Below are 24,187 nucleotides of genomic sequence, written 5' to 3'. Positions count from 1 at the left end.
TCTTTGAGGAATCTCCACACTGCTTTCCATAGTGGTTGTGCTAGTCTACATTCCCACCAGCAGTGCAGACGAGTTCCGTTTTCACTGCATCCACACCCACATCTATTATTGTTTGATCTTTTTGATTATGAACATTCTTGCAGGAGTAAGGTGGTATCACAGTGTGGTTTTGATGTGCATTTCCCTGATCATTAATGATGTTGAGCAGTTTTTCATGTTTGTTGACCATTTGTATATCTTCTGAGAACTGTCTATTCATGTCCTTAGTCCACTTTCTGATGGGGTTGTTTTCTTCTTGCTAATTTGTTTGAGTTCACTGTAGTTTCTGGATATTCACACGTGTAGTTTTTAATGTGCTCTTGTATGGCTTGATTTTTTTCACTTAGCAATATGTCATGGACCTCACTCAATGCCAGCACTTACAGATATAGCTCATTCTTGTTCATTGCTGCATGGTATTTTCCAATCTGTGTGTGGCATACATTATTTAACCTTGCTTTTACTGATGGACATTTAGGTTTTCTGCAGTGTTTCCCTGTTAGAAACCACACAGAAAGTATTTTATGTACAACTTTGTGCACAGGCAACAATAATTGAGGCTGAAGGAGAGCATGAAGCCAAAGAGAGGATGGGACTCAGGATAGAGAACAGACACCAGCTTTGTATATTACCTGTTGATAAAAATGTGAAGCTTAAAGTGTGATTGTTTGATACTACTTCACACTTAGTAGTGTGGCTATCATTAAAAAACAAAAAACAGGAGTTGATGAGGACTGTGGAAAAATTGGAACTCTTGTGCATTGCTGGTGAGAATGTACAATGGTGCTGCTGCTATGGAAAATAGTATAATGGTTCTGCAAAAAATTAAACATAGAGTTACCACATGGTCCAGCCATTCCACTTTTAGATATACACCCCAAAGAAATTAAATCAGGGAATTAAACAAACATGTGTACACCTATGTTCATAGCAGGATTGTTCACAATAGCCAAAAGGTAGAGAACAACTCAGATTTCCATTGACAGATGAGCAGCTACACAAAATATGGAATACAGTGGAATATTATTCATCCTTAAAAAGGAATGGATGAACCCTAAAGACGACAGGCTAAGTGAAATAAGTCTGACACAAAAGGACAAATACTTCTATGTATTGGTACTTGTATGAGGTCCCTGGAGTAGTCAAGGGACTGTACTTGTATGAGGTCCCTGGAGTAGTCAAATTCATAGAGACAGAAAGTGTAACAATGGTTACCAGGGTTAGGGGAGAGGGAGGGAGTTACTGTTTAATGGGTACAGAGTTTCAGTTTGGAAAGTCAAAAAAGTTTGCAGAAGGGTAGTAGTTACGGTCGAACAACAATGTGAGCATACTTAACGTCACTGAATGGTACAGTGGAAAATAGTTAAAGTGGTAAATGTTAAGTTAGGTGCATTTCACCACAATTTCCTTTTAAAAGTTTAATGGTTTGTTTGGGCCCTGATATGGTTAGGCTTTGTGTCCCCACCCAAATCTCATCTTGAATGTAATCCTCAGGTGTCGAGGGAGAGACTTGTCGGAGGTGATTGGATCATGGGGGTGGTTTCCCCCCCATGCTGTTCTCGGGATAAGGAGTGAGTTCTCCCGAGATTTGATGGTTTTGTAAGTGTTTGATCGTTCCTTTCTGCTCACTTCTCTCTCCTGCCACCTTGTGAAGAAGGTGCCTGCTTCCCCTTTGCTTCCACCATGATTATAAGTTTCCTGAGGCCTCCCCAGCCATGCAGAACTGTGAGTCAATTAAACTTCTTTCCTTTATAAATTACCCAGTCTTGGGTATTTCTTTATAGCAGTGTGAGAACAGACTAATACAGGGCCCATCCCAATGTTCCTGCATCAAAAGAGCTGTCTCCAAGAAGGAGCTCCAAAAGAGCTCTATCAAAATAACTGCATGCAAATACAGGCCCTGACCTCAAGCCAGGTCCCACTCTAATGGGCTGGAGGGGGAAAGGGTGGGTAAACAAATCATCGGTGAAAATGAAAATGCAAAAATAATGAAGGTTGGTACCAGGAAGTATGGGCTTTTCTGAAATCCAGAGGGCAGGTGAACTGATGTGCCTCTTATGCTCTGTAATTTCATGTATGTTAAAAATATTATATACATTTTTAAAAATACATTTTTTAAACCAGAAATTACCATGAAACTTCATTCAGGAAGTCTAGAATGCTTAAGTCCCCAGCTGTTTAGATTTTATGATCCAGTTTTTAAAAATTTAATGGGGAGACAAATATAGGATTGACAACTTTTTATTTTGTTAAGTAAGGACGTTAAAAAAAATTGCCATCTGCTTTCAATATAATTTCATAAAAGAATGTGTATTTTATGTTAAAAAATGAGCTTGGGCATAAAAGTCGTTCTTCCCGAGAAACAGCAGTTGGCAATCCTTCCCAATGAGTATGCAGATGCCACCACTGCCTTCATTTCCCGTATTTTGCCATAGACCAGTAAAAACTCTGCAGGCTGGCACTGGTCAGGATTCTTGAGTTTGGGACTGCTTCCTGAGCCCATCTTCCTCTCTGCAAACCTGGAGTCATTTTCAATCTTGGTTCAAATGCCCCAGCACCCACCCTGCCCTGTGCCCCAGCCACTCTCTCATACTGTCAGGGCAGTGACCAGCATGGCTTCACTGCACGTCCTATATTCCCCCCATCACAGGTGAGCACCTCCAGCCCTTCTCCCAGACCAAGTGAGCACTGACTTCCCAGGGAGACTCTGAATAACCCCCTACTAAGAAGACTCTGAATTTTACCCACCAGAACACTTCTGAATTACGCCCCACTAGAAAGACTGAATTTCACGCCCCCAACAGGAAGACTCCTGAACTGCACCCCACCAGGAAATACTTACCTGGTTGTGCATGTTTCTCTATACTGCTACCGTGGTGCATATTTCTCTCCCCTAAACTACAGCATTCATTCCCTCTGGACCTGGCTTATTGCAAGGAATAGTACCTGGCACATAGTTTTCAATAAATGATGTTAATGAGTGAATAAATTAAATAATGAATGACTAAAACTCATTCTAAAGTAGGCCTAAGGAACGGTACCCATCCCCGCCCTCCCCGCCCCACCCCCAACCCTGGCAAAATGAAACTTGAATGACTGCCAACTTGTAGTCACATAGTGGGTGGGTGTCAGAGTTGACGGGAACCCAGGTCACCAGATTCTCAGCTCAGGGATCTTGCCATAAAGGAGGCTGCCATCTGTCATCCCCCAATAAGAAAGGGACATCTCCAACAGGTCAACTCAGAGCCAGCATTACACATACCCTCAGGCCATCACTCCTGATCATCAAAGCTATCATTTCTTTGGTAATTCTTATGTCTGGGTCCCAGCACTAGCACCTGTAGGTATTATCTCATTAAATCCTTAACACCACTAAGAAGGATATTATGTTAGCCCACTTTTTTTAATAGATTCTTATTCTGAAACACTTCAAGACACAGAAAATTGGCAAAAATAGTAAAAGTAATTTTCGCACATCCTTCACCCAGATTCCCCAAATATTTATATCTCATTTGCTTTCTTTACCCTTCCTTCTCTCTCTCTCTCTCTCTTTTTTGCTCTCCCTCTCTACCTATAGACATGCACACAAATATATCCCCACATACACATTGTTTTCTGAACTGTTTCAGAGTAAGGCAAAGCCATGATGTCCCTATACCTCTTCACTGTGTATTTCCTAAAAATCAGAACATTAACATTGACATAAAACATATTATCTAATCCACAGACCTTCAAATTTCACCAAGTGTCCTATAAAGCCCTTGAGAGCTAAAGAACAGAACACAAACTCGCCTGGTCCGGGATCCGATCCAGCATGACATGAACATTCAGTTTTTGTATCTCTTTAGTTTCCTTTAATCTGGAATAGTTCTTTCATGACCTTGATGTTTTTCTTGGAGTACTGGCCAACTATTTTGTAGACATCACTCAGTTTAGGTTTGTCTAATGTTTCCTCATAATTAGATTCAGGTTGTACATTTTTGGCAGGAATATCACAAAAACGATGTCAGGTCCTTCATTCTTCAAACCAGAGCCACAGCTGTGTGTTTGTCCCGGTATTCACGATGTTACTTTTGATCTCTTGATTCAGGTAGCGTCTACTATAGTCCTTCGTTGTAAAATTGTAATTCCCCATTTTAAATTAGTAAGAAATTTGTGGGGAGAAATGTTAGGACTATGTAAATTCCTTCTACATTGTCAATCTACTATAAGAAACACTCTTCTTTCTTTTCCACGTATTTATATTAATTTTGATGCTCAATTATTACAGCTCTGACCAGTAGGTTCCTGGCTCTGTGTCTTTTACCACATCTCCATGAGTGTGTGAGCTCTCCCTTACTTTCTGGTCCAAATTTTTCCAGGCTCATTTGTACTGTCTCTGCCTTAACCTTAGAATTAACCATGTCGCCCTGCTACCTTATAGTGGAGAAGTTATTTAGGAAAAAAAAAAAAATAGGGTGGTAGGTTTACTACTGAGATATCATTGCTTTAGGCTATCTTAGCAGACAGCTACATTAATACATGCATTTATATTTCTAGGACTCCTCTGAGTGTATGTATGTGTTCATACTCATACCTCAAATTCCAACCCAACACCACAGGACTAATTCTAGCCTTCTACCTTTCCATATGTGTAACTCCCTTCACTGATTTAGGGGAAAATGGCTCCCATTACTCACAATACATTTACATATCTCTTCAATCTTGAATATAAATCATTTCAGAACTGCTAATCCACATCACTTGAAAAAACGAACCCTACTAGAGTAGCTATATATTTTTTTTACAGTTGTTTCCTCTTATTAGCCTGGTGGTACATGACCAAAATACAGAGCCCAAAAGTTACTTGAGGAGCTGCCCCCAAATTTCAGCATGGCTTTTTATCCATTTGAAATACAGCTGCTTTCATTTGTTTCTGTTTTTATTCCACATTAGGCTTTGTCTCTAGCCCTTGATGCTTTTTTTTTAGTTTGAAATATTGACAAGATTATTAATGTCAAAAGCATACAAACAGATATACTCAGAGAAATCTAACTTTCTGTCTCCTGCCTCCTTCCCATCCTCCCATTCTTTCAACCCTGGTGCCAACAACCCCATCAGTAATCAGTCTCATCAGATTCTAACTCACCTTTCCTCTATTTCTTTTTTACTAAACTACACAGATATGTGTATGTTTTCTTACTTTACTTTCTTTTTTACTTTTTAATTTTTGTGGGTACATAGTAGATATATATACATGGGGTACAAAGATACTTTGATACTGGCATGCAATGCATAATAATCACATCAGGATAAATGGGGTGTCCATCACCTCAAGCATTTATCCTTTGTGTTACAAACAATCCAATCATACTCTTTTAATTACTTCAAAATTACAATTAAATTATTTTTGACTACAGACACCCTATTGTGTTAGCAAATACTAGATCTCATTCATTCTTTCTATTTTTTTTTGTACCCATTAACCATCCCCACTGCCCCTACTACCTTTCCCAGCTTCTAGTAACCATCCTTCTTCTATCTCCATGCATTCAATTGTTTTAATTTTGAGTTCCCGTGAATAAGCGAGAACATAAAAAGTTTGTCTTTCTGGGCCAGGCTTGTTTCACTTAACACAATGGACTCCAGTTCCATCAATGTTGTTGCAAATGACAGGATCTCACTCTTCTTATGGCTGAATAGTGTGCCACTGTGTAGATGTACCATGTTTTCTTTATCCATTCATCTGCTGGCGGACACCGAGGTTGCTTCCAAATCTTGGCTACTGCGGATAAAGTTATTTTACTTTCTTTAATGTACAATAGTGGCATAATAAAGATGTCCTTTTAACAGCTCTGTTTAGGTACAATTTTCATATCATAAATGGACTCACTACAGGTGTACAGTCTGACGAGTTTTAAGAAAGCATAGAGTGTGCAACTCTCACCAGCATTACACCAAGAACTGTCCTCATGCTCACCTGCCTTCTGTCCCTACTCCCACCCACAGATGCTCTTCCACACTTTGCCACTGTCATGTACCAGTGTATCCTGGGATACACCCTGTGCCAGTTCATAGAAACCTTCCTCTTCCTTTTTCACAGTTGCATAGTACTCCACTGTGCCATGTACTATGTATAATGCACCAACAGTTATTCAACCACCCCACTGTGTTTGGACACTCAGGTTGTTCCCAATATTTTGGAATTGCAAGTAATGTTGCAGTGGATAATCTTGTGTGTGGGGATGTTCATACTTTTGAGGTATATCTTCAAGGGTGAATTCCCAGAAGTGGGATTTCTGGGTCAAAATGTCAATATATAAGCAGTTATGATAGACATTGTTGATATGGTTTGAATATCTGTCCCCTCCGAATCTCATGTTGAAATGTGGTCCCCAAGTTGCAGTTGGGGCCTGGTGGGAGTTATTGGTGTCATTTGGGCGGATCCCTCAAAAAAGGCTTGGTCCCTCCCTTCAGTAATTAATTCACAGGAGAGCTGGTTGTTACAAAGGTACATGACATCTCCTCTTCCTTCTCTTGCTCCCTCTCTCCCCATCGGACATGCCAGCTCCCCTTTCCTTCCACCATGATTAAAAGTTTCCTGAGGTCTTACCAGAAGCAGATGCTGACACCCTGCTTCCTGTACAGCCTGCAGAACTGTGAGCCAAAACAAACCTCTTTTCTTTAGAAATTACCCAGCCTTAGGTATTCCTTTATAGCAATGCAAAACAGACAAGTACAATTGCCATGCTTCCCTTCAAAAGGGCTATACCCATTTGCCGTCCCCCAGAAATGTGTGGGATTGCATGTTTCTTCACAGCCTTGCTTTTTCATGTTTGCCAATCTGACAGATTAAAAATGACAGCTCAAAGCCATTTTCATTTCTCTAATTATGAGTGATGTTGAACATCTTTTCATTTGTTTAAAGGACATTTGTATATCCTTGATGTGAATTATCTTTCATGTCTCGTGCCCACTTTTTCTCTCAAGTTCTCCTTCCTCAATGATTACAGTTCTTTACATATAAGGGATATTAACCCTTTACTTCTCATACATGTTGCAAATACTTTCTCCTACAAAGCCATTTGCATTTTGACTATGCTTATCGTGGACTTTTTTGTTTTTTGCCACATCAAAAGTGTTTAGTTTTTGTTATCAAACTTGTCAATCTTTTCTTTAACTACACCTGGATGTTGAGTCATTGTTAGAAAACTTTTTCTTACATCTATGTTATAGAAAAACTTACCCATGTTTTTTTCTAGTGTTTTTTTTTTTTTTTTTTCCCCTGAGATGGCGTGTCACTCTGTCACCCAGGCTGGAGTACAGTGGCATGATCACGATTCACTGCAGCCTTGACCTCCTCAGGCTCAGGTGATCCTCCCACCTGAGTTTTTGTATTTTTAGTAGAGACAGGGTTTTGTCATGTTGCCCAGGCTAGTCTCAAACTCCTGGGCTCAAGCTATCCACCTGCCTTGGCCTACCACAGAGGCATGAGCCTACTTTTATGATTTTGCTTTTTATACTTAGATTTCAATCCATTTGGAGTTTATTCTTCTGTATGCTGGAAGGTATGCATTAATTTTATCTTCTTCCAAAGGCTGCCTGGTTGTCCCAGCACAATGTACTGAAAAGCTAATCTCTGCTCCAGTGATTTCAGATACCACCTTGGTCATATACTAAATTTCCATATGTACTTGGGGTCTATGTCAAGACTTTCTATTCAATTCTACTGCTATTTTGAATATTCATGCATCAATTTCACCATACTGTTTTAATTATAGAGGCTTTATAGTTCATTTTAATGTTTGGTAGAGCTATTCCTCCCAGTAGTTCTTGATTTGCAGGGTTATCATGGTTACTGCATGTTAGTTTTTTCATATGAACTTAAGTATCAGTTGTGTAGCTCCATGAAAAAATTTACTGATATTTTCTCTGGGATTATGTTAAATTCATACATTAACTTGGGACAAACTGTCTTTTTTATGATGTTAAATCAACCCATCCAACAAAGGGATGTCTTTCTATTTGTTCAAGACTACTTTCACGTCTTTCAGAAGAGCTTAAAAATGTTTCTTATCAAGGCTTTGCCCATATCTTTCTAAGTTTATTCCTAAGAATCTGATCTTCTTTGTTGCTATTGCATCCTCAAACTGGTTCCTATTTATGTAGTTCTTCTTTATGTAGCTCTTATTTATGTACAAGAAAGTTAATAAGTTCTGTAAGTTAAATTTTTCCTGCTACCATAATGATTTCTTTTATTGTTTAATTTAGTTTTATCATTGATTCTCTAGTGTTATCCCAATATACTATTGTATCATGTGCAAATTGAGATAGTTCTGGTTCTTCTTTTTTAATACTCATGCCAGTAATTGATTTATCTAATTGCTAATACCTCCAGTACAATTGTGGGATAGTAGTAGAGATAATGAATATCCTTGCCTTGATCCTGGTCTTTAAGTGGAAATGCCTCTAGTGTTTTCCCATTAACAAGCATCCTGACTTTAGGATTCAAATATTTTATCAGGTTAAAAAAGCATCTATTTATTCCTATTTTCTTCAATAATATATCAGGAATGTGTATTGAATTTTTTCAAAGGCTTTTCAGTATTTATGGAGATAATCATGATTTTTTTCCTTATATCTATTAATATATAACATTAATAGATTTCCTCATGTTGAACCAACCTTGCATTCCTGGGAGAAAGACACTATTTGGTCATGGTGCATTGATTTCTTATTGTGATATTGGTTAGTTTACGAATGATTTGTTTAGCACTTTTACTTCAATATTTATAAGTTTATAAGTGATATTGTTCTGCAATTTCACTTTTGTACTTGCCTTTTCAAATTCAGTTGTCAATGTAGACTTAGAAAACATTCATTTATTTTCAATTCTTTAAAAAATTAATAAAGAATGAAGAATATCTGGTCTTTGAAAGTTTGGACGAGGTGTGGTGGCTCACATCGGTAATCCCAGCACTTTAGGAGGCCAAGACAGGTGGATCGCTTGAGCCCCGGTGCTCAAGACCAGCCTGGGCAACATGGTGAATCCCTGTCTCCATAAAAAACACAAAAATTAGCCAAGTATGGTGGCACACACCTGTATTCCCAGCTACTCAGGAGGCTGAGGTGGGAGGATGGCTTGAGCCTGGGAGATGGAGGCTGCAGTGAGCCATCATTACACCACTGTACTTTGGCCTGGGTGATAGAGGGGGGCCCTGTCTCAAAAAAAAAATTTTTTTTTAATTTAAAAAAAAAGGTCTGGTGATGTTTGGGATAGTTCCTTCAGGATTTTTTCTAGATCTTTTATGGAAATTGATTTATTTAAGCTTTAAGCTTCCTATACCAAATTGGTACTGTTTTCATATTTTTTTATAGAGGTCTACAAAATAATCTCATATTTTTTCTTTTTTTGAGATAGAGTTTCACTCTTGTCACCCAGGCTGGAGTGCAATGACACGATCTCAGTTCACTGCCTCCCAAGTTCAAGCAATTCTCCCGCCTCAGCCTCCCAAGTAGCTGGGATTACAGGAACCTGACACCATGCTCAGCGAATTTTTGTATTTTTAGTAGAGACATGGTTTTACCACATTGGTCAGGCTGGTCTCGAACTCCTGACCTCAGGTGATCCACCTGCCTCAGCCTCCCAAAATGCTGGGATTACAGATGTGAGCCACTGCACCTGGCCTAATCTCATAATTTTTAAAAATTTATTCTATGTCAATGGTTATGTCTCTTTTGTCATTTATTTCATATATTTGTGCTTTCTCTCCATTTTTTATGCTAGCAAGTGTTTTGTTCATTTGTTAATATTTAGGGATTGTTAATCAGGTCTACTGTTCTTTCATTCTCTCTCTTATTATTTTCTGCTTTTATCCTTACTATTATCTTTCTTGTGCTTTCTTTTGGTTTACCTTGTGTTTCTTTGCCTAGTTTTTGGGGCTAAGAAGTTAGTTCACTTATTTGCATCTTTGTGTTTTTATTAATAAAAGCATTTAGGGATATGAATTTCCTTCTGATCACTGCTTTAAATGTATCTCATAAATTCTGGTAGGTAGTGTTTCCATTATGATTATTTTTTAATTTTTAATTTGCTTTCCCCATTTCATCCAAGAGTTAATAGCTTCTTTTTTTTGTTTGTAGATGATAGGGTATTTTCATCTTTTTGTTAATAATGTCCAGTTTTAGCGCACTGTGGTTAGAAAGTACTGTTTATAGTATTTTTACCTTATAGAACTTACTGAAATTTTCTTTGTGAGCTAATATATAACTTGTTGTAAATGGTCGATGTACACCTGAGTAGAAGGTATATTCTATATCATTGTGGCATAAATGTATACATAAAGATATATATATATATCTCCATAATACCTATCTTCTTGATTCCATTGTTATTTTTTTCCACTTGATCTGCCTTGTGCTGAATGCGGTATGTTAAATTTTCCCATTATTAGTGGTTTTCTCTGCATTGCCTGGTTTCTTTTGCAGTATCTGCTTTATAAAGGTGATTCCTGTGTTATTTCATGCATAGATATTCGTGACTGATGTATAACTCTTTTGAATTGTTATTAGCAGCCATTTTTCTGAGTGTAGTCATTGAGCATCTGCTGAGGGCAAGGCAGAACCCATATCATCATTTGTCCTTTCATGTATTTAGGAGCAATGACCACAGAGGGGCACGGAGATGCTTCGAATTGGTCATGAAGACACCCTGGGATGTTGGTATGGGTATTCCTCACTTAGGGCACCAATTGTGCCAGAAAGTATTCATGAATCCTGGGCTGTTCCCTGGTTCATGCAGCCAGCATCCTGGACAGCTCCTCCACGGCCACTGCCAAGCAACCTGCTGTGGCTGAGAATGGATGCTTCCAATCCAATCGTGTTTTGAAAAGATTAACAGAACAGAAAACCAAGGAAATCCCTGAGGTTGTGGCTTCTTGACACCATGTTGTGTTCTGCTGAATTATGGCAGACTTCTTATAAAGGAGGCCGACGAGGGCTACATTCTCCAGAACAGCTACAGGGAGCTCTCTGCAGCTTGGCTACTCCACAAGCGCCCTTCTCCCTCTAGCTCTTTACGGAACCCCCACCCTACCCATTCAGGGTGAGAGTTCCTTCTGCACGAACACGGCAGAGAGGCGTCCTCTCTGGGCATAGAAAGTATTTTGGAACCAAAGCCCTCAGCCCTTGGCTAAGAGTCAAGGCAGGATGTAAATGCAAAGAGAACCAGTTAGACTTCATTGATTAGTGAACCTGGGGTTAATCAGCGGGCTCGGGGAGGGGTGTGGCTTAGTTCAACACCATTAACACATGCTCCCATGCTCCCTCCCTGCCCCGACACAGAGCCGAAGATGTCAGGTAGAATTTGCCAGCCTAATTAAAAATGCTGAGCCTTCATTTGGTAGGCAATTAATAGTCACTAGAAATATAAATCAGGGCAGAGACAAACGGGGGATAACTGTTCACAAACCCTTTAAAAGAGCCTTTTAAAAATAGTGGTAGAGATAGAGCGTGGTGGGGAGAAATAGTGAGGGATATTTCCTGCGGCCTCACACTCTGCACCAGTTCTGGCAGCCCTGGGCACAGAGAGAGGAACAAAAGCTACACAATAAAGAGAACGGACCTCCTTGTTCTTTTACGTGTTCAAGCCTTTTCTTCAGGAGGGACTTCTCAGGAAGAGAGGCAGGTCAATGTGTGGGAGGGGTCTTGGCATGTGAGCGGGCTTTGATGTACTGAAGGAGGCCTCAGTGAGTGGGAAGGGGCTCAATGTGTGGGAGGAGCCTCCACGTGTGGGGAGGGGGCTCAGTGTGTGGGAGGAGCCTCTGTGTGTGGGGAGGGGACTCAGTGTGTGGGAGGAGCCTCTGTGTGTGGGGAGGGGGCTCAGTGTGTGGGAGGAGCCTCTGTGTGTGGGAAGAGCCTCCACGTGTGGGGAGGGGGCTCAGTGTGTGGGAGGAGCCTCCTTGTGTGGGNAGAGCCTCCACGTGTGGGGAGGGGGCTCAGTGTGTGGGAGGAGCCTCCTTGTGTGGGAGGAGCCTCCGTGTGTGGGAGGGGGCTCAGTGTATAGGGAGGTGCCTCAGTGTGTGGGGAGGAGTCTCAGTGTATGGGAGGAGCCTTTGTGTGGGAGGAGCCTCCGTGGGGGGGGGCCCGGGGGGGGGGGGGGGGCTCAGTGTGTGGGAGGAGCCTATGTGGGAAGGAGCCTTGGTGTGCAGGGGGGGCCTTGTGAGGGGGAAGGGCATTGTCTATTGCCCAGCCAGCCCCAGGCACCCCGTTATGCAGATACTCAGCAATGTGGTTTCCTCCTCCTCCTCCTGGGAACATTTTTAAACTGCATTTTCCAGCCCCTCCACAGTCCAGTGGGGCCTCCTGACTCACTCCTGCCCAGTGGAAAGTGGCACAAATGATGCATGCCACTTTCGGGCCTGGTCCACAACAATCTCTGTGTGGACACTGGTCACAGGGCCTGCCCAAGATGGCACAGCCAAGGGGTGGCCTGACCATTGCTACAATTCACATTGTCATCGCTTTACTATACTGCCTCCCAATTCATCTATTCTTGCAAAAATGTCTTGACTAAATATGCTATGGAATGATCCAGAGTAGAAACCTGGGAGTGCTCCTATGCCCTCAGGGTCTGTCTATCCCAATGGCTAAGCCAGGACAACCAGGAAAAAGTGCGAACAAGCTGGAGAATCAGAAGCAGCTGGAGCTGAAGCAAGCGTCTGGACTCAAAGAGCAGCTGGAGTTTAGCATGTGTAGGCCCCTGACTCTGAGGCCTGAGGATACCCTATGAGCCACCCTGTGGGCTCAGTACAAAACTCTTCCAGAACATAAAGGCACTGTTCCTTTGGAAAAGGTCCCACCCTCTGCACAGACACCAAAGTGGAAGGAGTTAGCAGCCTACCTCTCCCTCAAGCACCCCAGCCACCCAGGGCTTCTGGTTACCACAGAGCTCAGAATGCCTTAGTTTGGGTTCTTCTTCCCTTCAGTTTCACCTTCACGCTGCTCCTCCTGCTCAGACAGAAAGATCTAGCTGCAGTGACAAGTGTGTCTCACTTTGAGAGAGTCCCTGTTGCAAAACTCTGATCTGACAAAATGGAGCAGGGGCAGCTCATCACATTACAAAAGGATTCCGTTGTTTTAACATGAATCAAGAGGTATCTACCCCTGCTATACCCCCTTAACAAAGAGGAGGAATCTGAGTTCAGAAAAGCCCAAGTGAGGTACATACCCCCAAGGCCAGGTGGTGGGAGCTGCAGCAGCTCCAGGCTGCCCTCCCTGAGGGAAGCAGCTTTCCTGACCCACTTCGGAGTTTGCCTAGAGATGATTTGGGGGACCACTGACAAGATCAGTGACCATGGAAATAGCTTATTTGTGAAGTCACAGTGTAAACAGGCAGGCAAGAGCCTTTCTGAAACCCACACGGCTTCAGGCAAAGCCTGTCAGTCCAGGACCTGCAAATACCTCGGGGCTGAAAGGACAAGGGCACCTGCTCCGCTCAGCTGAGGACTGCCCAGAGGGGAGGGGAGAAGACTCGACCAGGAACAGGGCTTCGCACTAAGGCAGTGTTTGATGGATTGACGGCTTGACCCAGGGGACACCCCACTTCAAGCAGCTGGGGTGACTGTAGGATTGGGACCTGGGTTTAACAGTGCAGTTGTCTGCCCCTCCCCAGCCTGCAGCCCCCCACACAACTGCACTCATCCATTGTAAAGGAAAGCACAATTTGGAAAGGCTGGGATTCCGCACTTTAATTCTGCTTATGGCTTTAATACAACACATAGAGCATTTGGCGGGGTGCCTTCCTGCTGAAGGTATGAACATTTTAATGGAATTGTGTTATCATGTGAGCGTGTGGCCAACTGTTCAAACAAGATACTCTGGCTTTCTTGAAGAATTAAGCAGGTTGTAGTAGAACAGAAAACAGAAGAAGAGTAATTCCAATATCGGACACTTGTGGATGGAAAAATGTCTTTATTATGTTATTGACATGCATCTGTCTCCATCACATATTCCATGGCATTAAAACTGCCAGCCACACCATGGCCAGATGTCAACGACCCTGTCTATTGTCCTTCCCAGAGTGTCCACTGTGACAAGAGGCAACATCTGGACACCTGAAAAGTGCCAACATCCAAGTGTGTGCTTGGGCACATGGGCCAGAGTGCCTGACCCTCCCACTCCTGTACTTTCCTGTCTTACACACATGAAAAGACACACACACACACCAGGATGTACCAAGATAACTTATGACATTTTTTTTCTACATTTCTAATTTTCTAAATTATTTTCAAACATAGTTTATAAAAGAACTGCTCCCTAATCCTGGGGAAAGGCATCATGGTTCATCCGGACGTCAGGCCAATCTCTTCTGCCTTAGACACACAGCAGGGAAAACCACTCATCCCATCCCAGACCCACAGGCTGCCTGCCTGACGAGGACAGACAGGGCACCTCTGCCTCACCTGGGCTGGGCACCAATGATGCCCAGCTCCTCCCGCCTCCCTCGAAGAAGCTCTGACTCCTCCCAGTTCCCAGGCCCCCCAGGGCCACCTGCCTCCTGCTCATCCACGGCCTCTCCTGACTGGAAGAAGCTGAGCTCTGCAGAACCAGGTCTTAGGTTCTTTCTGCACTTGCCCTAAATGCGGTTCTCGTGCCTCCCCCTCAGAAGTGGTCCCCCCAGCCTCTGCTCCTGGTCTGTGATGAGAGAATGTGCTCTCAGCTCCCAATTCGTGGCTTCACCCCTTCTGGAATCTTCCAGTCATGCAACAGCTGTTTCGGTTACCTCTTCTCTCATCCAAGGCACTTGTAAACAGTGACTTTTTGAAAAAGGGCCTTGTGTATTTTTATGTTCCCAAGATTTATAGAAATAATTAAGAAATTTGATTACAATTCCATTGTGGCTGTTTACTTGGAGAACAAACCTTTTTTCGTGAATACTTCCTCACTCTGACTAATGCACTTGAGTTTCTTTTTATTTTTAAAGCATAAATTTTCCTTGTTGATAGTGACTATGTATAGCGGTTGCAGCTGGGGCTGTTTGTACTAAGTTTCTAATCTAATAAGTCCTGCAGAAGAATAATACAGCCATTTTCCCAGCCTGACAGAGCTGCTCCTTCAGGGGACAGAAGGCCTGGAGAGCTTTCTTTGCGCTGCCCCCTGCTGAGCTGTTTTTCCTCAGGGAGAGGGAGGTTGGAGGTGAGGAGAGGAGTGGAGGGACTCTCGCGTGGACTGATTAGAGGGCTTGACAGTCACAATGACAGGGAAAGGTAGCCAGGTATCTTGAAGGGTAGGGGTGGAGGAATCTTGGTGTCAAAGGTAACCCATGGTAAAGGCGGGGCCCCTCTGGGTTCCACTAGGTTTTCTTGGTGCCTGCTGGGTCCTGTTGAGTCCCTGTGGGTCCCCTGGGTTCCACTGGGCCTTTCTGGGGTCTGCTAAGTTCTGCTGGGGTCCAGTCCACTGGGCCATGTTGAGTTTTTGCAGGAAGGAAAGTCGATTGTCACCTCCTTGCACCTCCCAACCCCACCAAGCAAGAGATCACATAAACAGGTCTAGAAAGAAATAATTAAAAAATAAATAAATAAACTCTGGGCCGGGGGCGATGGCTCACGCCTGTAATCCCAGCACTTTAGGAGGCTGAGGTGGGCGGATCACCTGAGGTCAGGAGTTCAGAGACCAGCCTGGCCAACATGGAGAAACCATATCTCTACTAAAAATGCAAAATTAGCCAGGCGTGGTGGTACATGCCTTAATCCTAGCTACTTGGGAGGCTGCCGCAGGAGAATCGCTTGAACCCTGGAGGCGGAGGTTGCAGTGAGCCAAGATCGTGCTGTTATACTCCAGCCTGGGTGACAAGAGGGAAACTCAGTCTCAAAAAAAAAAAAAAAAAAAAAAGAAACTGTGTGTTCCCACAGCTCTACAAAGATTTAAGAAGGGAGCCAGCGTTCATGGAGCCTCTGCCATGGCCAGGCCCTGCGCCCCGCTCTGCCTTCTCCTGTTCATTCCAGCCCACAACTCTGCCACGGCGGGATTATCGTGCCCAGTTTAGGATGACGCGCCTGAGGCCAGAGGACTGGGAAGCTGTAAAGCTGGGATGCAAACGTAGACACAGTGACCCTCCAGAGGACAGAGGGCAGCCAAAGGCTCTTTCTGTCTCTCCCGAGGAAGGGACAGAAGGGACGCAGCGTCTGGCTGCTCTTTCTTTGCAGCCTCGCCCCTGCGCCTCCCGCACAGCCTGTCCCCAGCCACACTCCGGCACGGGATGGATGGACACAGCCAGCCCATCCTCCCCGAGGCACCAGGGAGGGATCTAATTTTAGCTCCCAGAGTCTAAAATTGCTGGTGCAGAAGATCATTAAACACTTGGCTGCTCCCAAACCTCAGGAATAGCAGACGGAGAGTCTGCAAAGACCACCACTAGAGGAGATGGTGCATTTGCGTCACTGCCCCTCACGCCTCACCCTCCAGGGCCCCGGGGATGCCAGCCATCATGGGCATGGTCCCAGCAAGCAAATGTCCTTCTTGCTGCTGAGTCCAGTGTCCTCCTGTCTCCCCGGGGAAAGCCTGGCAAGAATGAAAACATCAGGCTGGCAGGGAGGCGCAGCTGCCCAGTGAGACCATTGTTTAAAGATCACAGAGCGTCCCCAGGCTGGGCGTCCCTTATCAGAAGTGTGTGCAGAAATTCAGGCTGTCTATGCTCATTAAGTCGCTCCATGCCCTGACCCCTTTGCTGACCACCACGATCATTCCAAGGCCTGTCATGCTATTATTCATGCTCCACACACATTCACCTCCCTAGAAGCTCTTGGGGATTAAGAAGTCGTCAGGCACCAGGCGCAGTGGCTCACGCCTATAATCCCAGCACTTTGGGAGGCCGAGGTGGGCAGAACACTTGAGGTCAGGAGTCTGAGACCAGCCTGGCCAACATGGTAAAACCCCATCTCTACTAAAAATACAAAAATTAGTTTGACATGGTGGTGGGCACCTGTCATCCCAGCTACTCAGGAGGCTGAGGCAGGAGAATCGCTTGAGCCCAGGAAGCAGAGGTTGTGGGGAGGCAAGATGGCGCCACTGCACTCCAGGCTGGGTGACAGAGTGAGACTCCATCTCAAAAAATGAAAAAAAGAAAAAAGAAAAAAAGAAGTCATAGGGCAAGATCTCCACCTCCACTGATTCAACCTGAACCTGTCCCATGACAATGAAAAGCAAAATGTTGAATGATGGAGCTGAGTGAGAGAACAGGAAAAATGGAACAGGGATGGGAAACGACCCAAATATTAATCAGCAGATGAATGGATAAACCAAACATGGTCCATCTGTACAACAGACGATTACTCTACTGCGAAGAGGAACAAAGCACTGACGGGTGCTACAACCTAGACAAACCTCAGAAACTGCATGTGGAGTGAAGGAAGCCAGTCACAAAAGGTCACATGTTGTATGATTCCATTTCTGTGAAACATCCACAACAGGCAAATCCATGGAGACAGAAGGTAGCTGAGTGCCTGCCAGGAGCTGTAGGAGGGGGACCGGGGGGGGACTGCCTGAGCCGTGGGTACAGGGTCTCACTTTGGGAAGATGACAGCACTTTGGAATCAGGTAGCGGTGATTGTACAACGTTGTGGATGTGCTAAATGCCACTGAACTGTATACTTTAAAATGGTTAATTTTATGTTATGTGAATTTCATCTTAGTTTTTTAAAATTTAAGGGATGGATTTGATTGGGGGCAGGGGAGAATAATTCATAGAAAAGAGTCCCTTAAGAGCAGAAACTATTTCAGTCCAGTAAATACTTGTTGACCACTTGGTCTGCGTCGGCCCTGAGATACTGGGGGAGGCAGAAGTGGAAACAAATAATCGTAATAGGAGGTAACCTTTGAGCAGGGCTGGAAAGAGAAAGAGTTCACCAGGTGAACAAGGGGCAGGGAAAAGGGAGAGGTTAAAGGCATTCTGCGCAGGGGAACAGCTTGAGCAAAGCCAGAGTCCTAAATGTGTGCAGCCGTGTCTCCAAACCAAGGCAATTGAACATACTCTCAACAGCTCACTGCTGATGGAAATGATAGATGTGAGTCCAACCTTTCTTGAACAGGCCACTGGACAAATGGAACAAGGAACAAGCTGCATTTTCCTCCCGTTCCAGGAGAACAAGTTGAAAACAAATTTTTCAAAAGTGAAGTAGTCAATAAAGGAAAGCTCTGATGGGAAGACCAGGAGAAACTGAACAAATCCACCAGGAAAAGGGGATATTTTTAGGACACTTTTCTCAGTATAGGTCAAACTGAAACTAAAATCAGGAAAAATAAGGAAAATTTGAATAACATGATTAACAAGCTTGATTCGACAAACACTTAGAACATGGCACCCACAAAATGGAAAATATTCCATGTTTCATATTTGCTGGAACCAATATTGGGTATCAAAAAATTTCAAAAGCGCTAGCATCATATAGATCTTATTGTCCAAATAGCAATGAAGTGAACTAGAAACCAAAACTTAAATTAAAAATCAGTAACAAAAAGATCCCAGAAAAAAACCCTATATGTTTGGAAATCAAGAAATACGTTTTAGACTTGGAACCAACCCAAATGCCCATCAATGATAGACTGGATAAAGAAAATGTGGCACATATACACCATGGAATGCTATGCAGCCATAGAAAACAATGAGTTCATGTCCTTTGCAGGGACATGGATGAAGCTGGAAACCATCATTCTCAGTAAATTAACACAGGAACAGAAAACCAAACACCGCAGGTTCTCACTCATCAGTGGGAGCTGAACAGGGACACAGGGAGGGGAACATCACATACCAGGGCCTTTCGGGGGGCGGAGGGCAAGGGGAGGGAGAGCATTAGGACAAATACCTAATGAATGTGGGGCTTAAAACCTAGATGATGGGTTGATAGGTGCAGCAAACCACCATGGCACATGTATACCTATGTAACAAACCTGCACGTTCTGCACATGAATCCCAGAACTTAAAGTAAAATTTAAAAAAGAAAGAAACCCATTTTAAACAATTCAAACAAGAAATCATAATGGAGGTTATAAAAACATTGCGAACTGAAGGATAATCAAAATACTACACGTTAAAACACATGGAACACATGCTAAAACATATTTAGGAAGGAATTGTTAATTTAAATGTTCATATAGAAAAGAGGGAAAGCTAAAATTAATGAACCAATGCCCCTGCTTAAGAAATTAGAAAAAGGAAAGTAGAATAAATTCAAAGAATGTAGAAAGTAGGAAAACAGCATAAAAACGGAATTCACAAAACAGAAAACAAATCTAAAATAGATACAAACAGCAAAGTCAAAAGTTGGTTCTTTGAAAAGAACAATACAGTTGACAAAATTCTGATTAAAAAGGACAATATTGGGAGTGAAAAGAACATAACCAGAGAAGCTTCAAATATTAAAAAATTATTAAGAGGATATATGACTATATCATGACAATAAGTTAGAAGCTTAGGCTGGGCACAGTGGCTCATGCCTGTAATTCCAACAGTTTGGGAGGCCAAGGAGGGCAGACCACTTGAGCCCAGGAGTTTGAGACCAGCCTGGTCAACATGGTGAAACCCCTTCTTCTACTGAAAATACAAAAATCAGCTGAGTGTGGTGGGACATGCCTGTAGTCCCAGCTACTCAGGAGGCTGAGGCATGAGAATCACTTGAACTTGGGAGACGGAGATTGCAGTGAATTGAGATCTGAGATCGCACCATTGCACTCCAGCCCGGCATGAGCAAGACTCCATTAAAAAAAAAAAAAAAAAAAAAAAAATGAAAAAATAAAAAAAAAAAAAAAAAGTATCTAAACCATCTTAAGATTACCAGGTCCAGATGATGGTACCATTTAAGTAGTTCTAATTAAATATTCAGGTAACAATCCAAATCATCATCTTACACAAATTATTCCACAGCATAATTATTCCATGACCTCAGACTCATGTTTTACATTAGGTCTGACAAGAATATCACGAGAAAAGAAATATAGAAGTCATTATAAATCTTGAACATTTTCAGATGCAAAACTCCTCAACAAAATCTTAGAAAACCAAATCCAGTAATGTCTAAAAATGATAATATACTATGAACAAGTTGGGTTCATCCTAGGATTACAGTTAGATTAATATTAGAAAATAACTATAATTCATAATGTTAACACATTATAGGAGAAAAAGTGTATGATCATTCTTACTAGTGACATTAAAAGCATTCAATAATATTAAACATCCAGTTGTGATTTTTAAAATTCTTAGCAAACTAAAATAAAACTTCCTTGATCTAATAAAGAGTTTATACTATACCAACCGAAAAATAAAACCCCTACAGCAAATATTACTATTAACCTTGAAACACTAGAAGAATCTCCTTTAGAATCAGACACGAGGCAAAAGTTCCTGCTATTAACATTTCTACTCAACTAGAAGTTGTACTAGGACTCCTAGTTCTATTCTTGTTCTCTGTCCTAGAACTTCAAGTTTATTTCTTGTTCTTGCATTACTGTGCAGATTAGAACTTCTAGTACAGTTACTGGATGCGGTGACTCATGCCTGTAATCCTAGCACTTTGGGAGGGTGAGTAGGTGGATCATCTGAGGTCAGGAGTTCCAGGCCAGCCTGGCCAATGTGGTGAAACCCTGTCTCTGCTAAAAATACAAAAAAGTTAGCTGGGTGTGGTGGTACAAGCCTGTAATCCCAGCTACTAGGGAGGGTGAGGTGGGAGAATTGCTTGAACCGAGGAGGCAAAGGTTGCAGTGAGCCAAGATCGTGCCATTGCACTCCAGCCTGGGCAACAGAGCAAGACTCCATCTCAAAAAACAAACAAACAAACAAACAGAACTTCTAATACAATAGAAGTCTAGTACAATAGAAGTTCTGATCTGCTCAGTAATGCAAGAACAAGAAATAAAATCTCTAAGGGTTGAGAATGAAGAAAGAACTCTCAGTATTCATTGAGAGTATGAATTATATATGTAGAATTCAAAGAATCTAGAGGCAAAGTATTAAAAGATTCCACTAAAGTGCCTGTACATAAGGTCAACATATAATAAATAAATTTCTATACAACAGCAACAAACAGAAAATATAATTTAAAAAATACCACTCACGATTGCAATTTAAAAGCTAAAGTTTATAAGAATAAATTCTTAGGGTTTAACCTAAGATAGCTCTTCTGCTCAAAGATAGAAAACTCAGCTGGGTACAGTGGCTCACACCTGTAATCCCAGGACTTTGGGAGGATTGTTTGAGGCCAGAAATTTGAGACTGGTCTGGGCAACATAGTGAGACCCCATCTCTACCAAAAAATTTAAAAATTAGCCAGGTATGATGGCACATGCCTGTAGTCCTAGCTACTTGGGAGGCTGAGGTGGGAGGATCACCTGAGGCTAGGAATTTGAGGCTGCGGCGAGCTATGATCACCCCACTGCATTCCAGACTGGGTGACAGAGCAAGACTCTGTCTCTAAAATTAATTAATTAAGTTAAAAAAAGAAGACTCAATATCCTCAATAGGTCACTTCTCACCAAACTGACAGATGTAATGTAATTCCAATCAAAATCTCCCCAAAGGAATTCGAGGATTTTGACGAGATTATCTTCCATAATGTTCATGAACATGAAAGGCCAAGAAGAGGTGAAATGCAGAACATATATAAAGTGGTAGAAGTGAGGGGAGAATGTGATCAACCACCTGTGAGGACTTACTTCCAAGCTATAGTGAACTACAGCAACTGAGCTGATGGTGTGCTGAGACAAGAATAGACAAACTGACGACTATAGTGATGGCATAAGGGGCCCAGAAACACATCTACGCACAGGCAGCTCCTTGACATAAGACAGGAATCATTTATGGACAGACTTGACATATGCACATCACTGGGGAAAGTATGACTCATCCAATACATGTGACACCTCTTTCCGACATGGCAAAAAAGGAGAATTTTCCCACACAAAATGAATTTTGGATAGATTAAAACTTAGATGTGAACGCCAAACCAAAATCCTAAACCATTTAGAAGATAATATTTATGGATTGGGATAAAGATTTAGTAAACAAGAATAAGAAGCACTAACATAAAAAAATAATAATAAACTGCATTGTCCGGGCACGGTGGCTCACATCTGTAATCTCAGCACTTTGGGAGGCTGAGGCAAGTGGATCACCTGAGGTCAGGAGTTTGAGACCAGCCTGGCCAACATGGTGAAACCCCATCTCTACTAAAAATACAAAAATTAGCCGGGTGGGGTGGCAGGTGCCTGTAATCCCAGCTACTCAGCAGGCTGAGGCAAGAGAATCACTTGAACCCGGGAGGTGGAAGTTTCAGCAAACCAAGATCGCACCACTGCACTCCAGCTTAGGCGACATAGTGAGATTTCATCTCAATGAAAAAAAAAAAAAAAAAANAATTTTGGATAGATTAAAACTTAGATGTGAACGCCAAACCAAAATCCTAAACCATTTAGAAGATAATATTTATGGATTGGGATAAAGATTTAGTAAACAAGAATAAGAAGCACTAACATAAAAAAAATAATAATAAACTGCATTGTCCGGGCACGGTGGCTCACATCTGTAATCTCAGCACTTTGGGAGGCTGAGGCAAGTGGATCACCTGAGGTCAGGAGTTTGAGACCAGCCTGGCCAACATGGTGAAACCCCATCTCTACTAAAAATACAAAAATTAGCCGGGTGGGGTGGCAGGTGCCTGTAATCCCAGCTACTCAGCAGGCTGAGGCAAGAGAATCAGTTGAACCCGGGAGGTGGAAGTTTCAGCAAACCAAGATCGCACCACTGCACTCCAGCTTAGGCGACATAGTGAGATTTCATCTCAATGAAAAAAAAAAAAAAAAAAAAAAAAACTGCATCAAAACTAAGAATTTCTATCCACCAAGACACCATCAGGAACACTTTCTTAAAAGTCTCAAAATGAAGAAAACAGTTGTAATGCATATAGCAAACTCAAGATCAGGGTCTAGAAAATATTAAGAATCCCTGCAAATCAATCAATAACTAAAAGACAGATGATCCAATAGCAAGGAAAAGAATGAGCAATTCACAGAAGAAACCCAAATGGCCAATAACCTTCTATGAGAAGAAGCTCAGCCTCACTGTAGCAAGGGAAGTAGAAATGAAGACAAAGTCTGTGATGGGAATGTGAAGAAATGGGAACCATCACACGCTCCACTTCTAGCTGGGACCATAAATCAATACGAACATCTTGGACAGCAATGATAGTTGCCGAAGGTGTATATAATTTACTAACAAACGGTGCCACGTTTAGGCATATGAGAGTATCTAAAGACACACCCCCTTAGAGAGACACTAGCATATAAATGTTAATTCAATAAAATTCCATAGAGCAGTTAAAATAAGTGAACCAGAAATATATGTATTTCTTGTTATGATACATATATATGTAAGATACATAACACCTATTCCATACACACACACTGATCTCTGTCGTCTCTCTGTAAGGATCTAACACTTAAGAACAATGTTGCCAGAGAATATTGGATGGTCTCATATAAACTTTTAAAATCTGCAAAACAATGCCATGTATTGTTAATACATACATAAATATGTGATAAAAATATTGCAAATACATTGGAATGAAAATATGTGGCCAGGTGTGGTGGCTCACGCCTGTAATCCCAGCACTTTGGGAGGCTGAGACGGGTGGATCACCTGAGGTCAGCAGTTTGAAACCAGCCTGAGAAATATGGTGAAACCCCGTTTCTACTAAAACTATAAAACTTAGTCAGTTGTGGTGGGTGGTGTGTGCCTGTAGTCTCAGCTACTGGGGAGGCTGAGACAGGAGAATTGCTTGAACCTGGGAGGCAGAAGTTGCAGTGAACCGAGATCGCACCACTGCACTCCAGCCTGAGCAACAGAGGGATACTCTGTCAAGGAAGGAAGGAAGGAAGGAAGGAAGGAAGGGAGGAAGGGAGGAAGGGAGGAAGGGAGGAAGGGAGGGAGGGAGGGAGGGAGGGAGGGAGGGAGGGAGGGAGGGAGGAAGGAAGGAAGGAAGGAAGGAAGGAAGGAAGGGAGAAGAGGAATGAGGGTGGAAAACACCATCACTGGGACCAGAGGGAAGGAAATTAGATCAAGATTATGTGTATACATTATGTTTTATTTCTTTTTAAGAAATCAAATTAAATGGGGCAAAGG

General features: G+C 42.4%; 1 protein-coding gene across 6 annotated transcripts in view; it reads right to left on the bottom strand.

Moving 5' to 3' along the window:
• CAMTA1 (calmodulin binding transcription activator 1) overlaps positions 1–24,187 on the bottom strand; it is a 969,422-nt gene that overhangs the window by 560,046 nt on the left and 385,189 nt on the right. The gene's annotated exons all lie outside the window — the stretch shown is intronic.

This window comes from Theropithecus gelada, chromosome 1 (assembly GCF_003255815.1).
Source record: "Theropithecus gelada isolate Dixy chromosome 1, Tgel_1.0, whole genome shotgun sequence".
NCBI lineage: Eukaryota > Metazoa > Chordata > Mammalia > Primates > Cercopithecidae > Theropithecus > Theropithecus gelada.
Note: the sequence above shows the minus strand (reverse complement) of the source record. Positions and strands in the feature narration are given on the sequence as shown.